This window comes from Tupaia chinensis, unplaced genomic scaffold (genome assembly GCF_000334495.1).
Source record: "Tupaia chinensis unplaced genomic scaffold, TupChi_1.0 Scaffold000549_1, whole genome shotgun sequence".
NCBI classification, from domain to species: domain Eukaryota; kingdom Metazoa; phylum Chordata; class Mammalia; order Scandentia; family Tupaiidae; genus Tupaia; species Tupaia belangeri.
In genome coordinates, this window is record NW_006160061.1 from 1,101,252 (window position 1) to 1,107,010 (window position 5,759).

Below are 5,759 nucleotides of genomic sequence, written 5' to 3' on the forward strand. Positions count from 1 at the left end.
ACTTTCTTGAACAAAATGATCATGGTGCTAATGAAACCATCTTTGGAGGAAGTGTTTAATAACCATACTTCATTTAAACAAATTCTCCAATAGGACATGGAGAACTCATTGCTTTTACATGGAAGGCTGTGTAAATAGTTACCTGTCAATTTATATGTGCTGCTCACCAACATTCCCTTATTGAAAACATCAGAATGTCCACATCACAGTTTTTTTTTTTTTTTTTTTTTTGGAAAGTTTTTGCTAGAGGGCACGTGCACTCGCCAAAAAGACAGAGAGAGACAGAGAAACAGAAAGCAAGCAATAACCCCCAAGAGGGGATGGCCACACCGCAATCCTTCACCTTCATTCTCTTCTTGGGATCTTGAGTACACACAAACTCATGCCTGGCGTGAGTTTAAGCCACCGGATCCAGAACTTAAACCTCAGTCTACTACATGGGAGCCCAGAGACAAAGCCATTAAGTCAACTGCTGGTCCCACACATCACAGTTCTTAAAAAGATTTCAGTCTCAAAATTCTGGTTCTCCTTTGGCTTGTTTCTCTCTTGATTCCACTCAGGCTTTATTAATGGTTTGCTTCATATCATCATTTCCATCTTCATAAATTTTCTTTAGAACATTCATCAGTCCCTCACTAGGATCTGCTTCAGTATCGTATGAAGGCTTTTCTTTCTCTTTGCACTCTTTTTCAACCTGAGTCACGTAGGTCCCCTCGTGTGTTTTGTTTTCTTCCTGCATAATATGAAAATTCTATCGGTCTTAACATTTTTTGAACTGCCTTCGACAGCGATGAGTTACAAAAGATTGTTCACGATCAAGGAGTAACTCTTGCCATTTAGGTTCTTTACCAAAAGATCAAATGACCTCTCTGTGAAATGCACCTGCAGGTTCTCAGTAGGAACTTCATGAACTCCAGTTACGGTAATACAGATTTTCACAAACTTATCTGACTGATCCCACCCATAATTACTGATTTTCACTGAATATCCTGTTGTAATGGAAGCAACCACAGCAACTGGCTTTTCATTGTCAAGAAGTTGTTTTTCTCTGTGATTTCTATTGGATCTTGTTCTTGATTTCTGTCTTAATCTTGGACTTTTCGGCTGTAAGGGCATCACGTACTCTTTTCCTAGTGGCCTTTTCCAGTAGTACCTTTACTTCTTCTAGATCTTTCTGTAGCTCTTCCAGAGTTGAAGCCATGGTCTCGCTGAGCACCAACCACCTGAGCTGCAGCTGCACAGAAGAGGGGATGCCACATATTATGTCTTAACACATTGGATAAAAATTTCTTCCTTATGTAAACAAAGATGAAAAAAATGAGGTCTATTTTTTAAATTGAAATGTAACTTGCATAGTGTAAAGTATACAACACAGGATTTTTACATACACAGGCCTCTCATAATCATTATCCTTTATCACTGGACTCTAGGACATCCCCAGCTCCATAAAAGGTTCCCTTGTATTCCTTCTAGGTCATTAACCCCCATCAAGTATAACCACTCTGTTTTATTTTTTCATAACATTTATTATTATTATTACTATTATTATTATTATTTTACATTCAATCACTTTATCCCCATGGTTCCATTTTATACATCATCAAACTTTAAAAACTGATCCATAAAGTACAGTATGTATCCTTTTGTATTTGACTTCTTTTATTCAATATCATTTTGAAGACTCGTCCCTGTTGTTTTTTGGATCAATAATTCACTCTTTTTTATTGCTGTGCAGGTACTCCATTCTGTCGATGGATAGTTAAGCCGTTTCTAGGTTGGGGCTATGGTGACTAACGCTGGTATGAACACATTCATACAAATCATTCCTGTCAAGCAGTGACCTGGAGTAAAATCCCTGGGCCAGCATGGAGATATGTATTTGCCTTCAGCAGATAATGCTAGACAGTTTTCCAAGAGTATTTGTGTCAGTTTGACTCCCAGCAGCAGTGTATGAGGGTTCCAATTGCTTCACACATTTGACTAGCGTATTGATTTTAAAATTGGCTGAGGGCAAGGAAGGACCTCCCTCAAATTTACTAGTGACCTCCAAATTTTTAGTCATTCCTAATGTCCAGTTGCTATCTTTATTTCATAAAATTAAGGCAACAAGAAATATTTGTTCAGGTAGTTGATCTACACGTCAGTGAAATGCAAAGAATTCTTTTTAGCTCAAATATAAACATTTTCTAAGAGCAAATGTTCAATGGAAGAAAAATGTGTTTTCTGTGGATATGTATTGCAAGTTTTTCTAAACAAAAGTCTGTGAGAAGGCTGGCTGCCAATGACTTTCAGCGGGAATTCAGCAATTAGATGATTCTATTTTTTTTCCTTTGTAACAAATTTGCCTTTAGCCAACACAATGGAGAATGAAATGGGGAATGAGAGCTCCTCCTCCACAGAGCCCAGTGCCTGTTTATCCTCATTCATCTTCATTAGCTGTCACAGGGCGAATATAAGAAAGTTCCACTTTCAGCAATTTATTCTTGATCCAATTTGATTAAGAAGCTTGTGCATAAAAGACCCATTTTTCAAAAATATAGAACATACATGGTTGGGAGATAGAAGATTTCAAGGAAGTTGAAAATAAATTTAACATTCCCTGAAATTAACATAGAAATGTCCATGTCTTCTCACATTAATTTAAGAATAAATACACAGGATAGTTCTCTAAAATTCTTACAAAATCATTTGCTTTCTTTAGATCTACGTCATATACACACAAATAAATTGTCAGTATTAACACTACTCAGCTCCAGCCACCATTACTCTTAGTGAGAAACTTATGACTTTACTTTCTCAAAGTATTTCTCACATCGAGCTGTGCTTTCATATGCAACTTTTTTTTTTTGCATTGAAATAGTATCCAAGACCTTCCAAGCAAGATGCTTCCTCAGATATCAGAATTCTCTTCCTTCTCTGCTGTTCCTGAAGAAACTCTTTGCTTCAGTAAGTACAAACACAACTTTGCTAAGAACTTTCTCATTCTACCTTCTCCTAATAAAAGTGAACTCACCCCCGGAACTTTGTGAACGCATCTATAGTACAAAATGCAGTCACAGAAGTCACTCCTTAGTCCAAAGCCTTCTTACCTTCTGAAAGATTATGTACCAACCCATGTGGGGCTTATTTTGGCTCATCATGCTAAAATCTCTCATTTTTATCCTTCAGCTCTAGGGTGTTCTCATGGGCCTCTCAGCTCTGTAATCCAGTATTTGGTTTTATCTTCATGTGTTTCTAATTGTTTCACCCTTCACAATTCTTCCTTTCCTCATCTTTTCTTAAATGAACAAATTGCCCACTTTCATCTCCCTTTTCAGCTCCAATTTATTCATCTTCCCACAGCTCAGATTTTTTCTCTCTCTCTTTTTTTTTTTAGGTTTACTTAATTATTTATTCCATGAGTGAGAAACGCGGAAGAGAGAGATAGAGAGACAGCACTGCCAACAGAGTCTTGGCACGGTAATTCACTCACAGCCTCACCGGCCCCAGATCATAGATGTTCATGTCCAGGTGCTCAGGGAGGTTTCCAGATGTGAACCCAGAACCTTGCCATGTAGATCAGCCTCACAGGGCACTGTGTTTTACTACTGTGCCATCGTCTGGTCCCTGTGGCTCAATTTCTTGAAGTTACCAGGATTCTTTTTTCTTACATCCCAATCAGACCTCAATTCACTCCATGCTGTTTCCCATCACATTATGCAAAGTGTAAAATTTAATAATCACATCTTTGTTGCTAAATTCAAATAATAAGTTTTCGAGGGGGGAAGAGATTTTATTTTGCTGTAGAGTGCATGTGCTTGTCAGAGAGAGAGACTGAGACAGAGAAATAGAAAGCAAGAACTCATCTCCCAAGGAGGACGGCCACACTGCAATCCCTTCTCCTCCACTCTTGGCTTGGAACTTTGGTCACGCACACACACACACACACACACACACACACACACACACACACTCAATGCACATTTTAAGCAGCCGGGTCCGGGACTCAAACCACAGTAGACCAGTGATGTAACCATGATGCCAACTGCTGGTCCCCCCCAAACAATTTTTAAACTTAACCCTACTTTATTCTTAATGGAACCACTGACTTCTCCTTTTTTCCTGAAATACTTGGCCTATCTGGGTTGGTGGCACAATCAGCTCCTAGTTTTCCTTCTGGCTCCATTCTCCTTTCTTCTTTATAATCTCCAGTTCCTCTATTCACCCCTTAGAAGCTAGTGTTTCCCAGTTCCTGTACCCTCTTCTATACTCACACCATACCCTCTCCTGACATTCTCACACATGAACAATTCAATTAGCAACTAGAGTCCTCCACTTTCCACAGAGTGGTGGGAGCAGATGCAACATCTGAAAAGATTGAGAGTTAACACAGTTGTCAAATTCTGCCAACCTTTTCAAGAAGTGCTCTCGTGCAGGCAATACTTAAATCTCACTCTAGAATTCCAGATCCATAAATACAAGTTCATATATCTTCACTCAAACTCAATGTCTTCCCCTCCCTCCTCAACACTGCTTCCTAATGTCAGTCAGTGGCACCGCTGTCCACTCAGTAAGTACGCCAGATTCTGGATAATTTCACTGTCTCCTCCCTCAGCCTTAATCTCCCAACCTATCAAATACTAAATTGTGCTCAATTTTTAAAATAATGAGTAATCAGGAGCCAGCAGGTGGTGTGGTAGCTAAGGACATTGGACTCTCACATGGTCGGCCACAGTTCCATTCCTGGATCATTCCCTCTCTCTCTCTCTCTCTCTGTCCCTCTTGGGTCAAATTTAAATAAATAAGTAAAGATAAAATAAAAATAATTATTTTAAAAAATGAGCAGTCATATATTGAGTACTTAATACATGCAAGCACTGTGCAAAATGCTCTTATATGTGTTACCTAATTAAATCCTAACTTTTTTTTTTTTGAGAAGTTTCTGCTATAGGGCATGTGCGCTCATCAGAAAGACAGAGAGAGACAGAGAGACAGAAAGAGAGAATTCACCCCCCAGGGGGAACGGTCATGCCACATTCTCTTCTCCTCCATTCTCCTCCATTTTCCTCCATTCTCTTCCATTCTCCTCTTGGGATCTTGGTCATACATGTACACACGCCCGGCGTGAGTTTAAGCCACTGGGTCCAGGACTCAAACTGCAGTCAACTACATGGGAGTCCAGCGACATAGCCATTACACTATCTGCTGGTCCCCAATCCTAACAACTTTTGAGGTAAGGATTTTTATCCCCATTTTCAAGATGACAAAACTAAGGTTTAGAGATGTTAGGTACTTGTCAAGTTGTTTCTTTAGAAAATATGAAACTAGGATCCAGAGAACCAGAATTTTTGACTATTAGTATACAATTATACAGCCTCCTAAACATTTTTCATAACTGCACGGCCATTTCCCTAGGTTAAACTATCATCATCCTTCTTGTGCTCCTTCTTTTTCCCTCAATTTCTCCTTGCTTGCTTTCTCTCTCTACTTCATCTGTATTCCTAAAACAGAGTCTTAATACACCTTCTTCAATTTCCCTCTCCATTTTCCACATTGAAAGGAAAATTCCAAAACACATATATGGTCAAGTCCTTCCCTGTTTTAAAATCTTTCAATGATGTCATATTTCCTTAGGGAGGACATTTCCAACTCTTTATTGTGGTTTCTAAGACTTATCCTGATTGGGCCTCTAAAGCATGCCTCGGCCCCTCTCCTTAGCCTCCACGCCACTGTTGCCAAGTCGTCTCATGTGCCATGTGCACTCACCACTTCTGTGTGAA

The 5,759-nt window shown here is 39.3% G+C and overlaps 1 pseudogene; it reads right to left on the reverse strand.

Annotated features, from left to right (window-relative positions):
• Positions 1–511: 511 nt before the first annotated feature.
• LOC102488161 (calcyclin-binding protein pseudogene) lies at positions 512–1,201 on the reverse strand (annotated as a pseudogene).
• Positions 1,202–5,759: the final 4,558 nt, after the last annotated feature.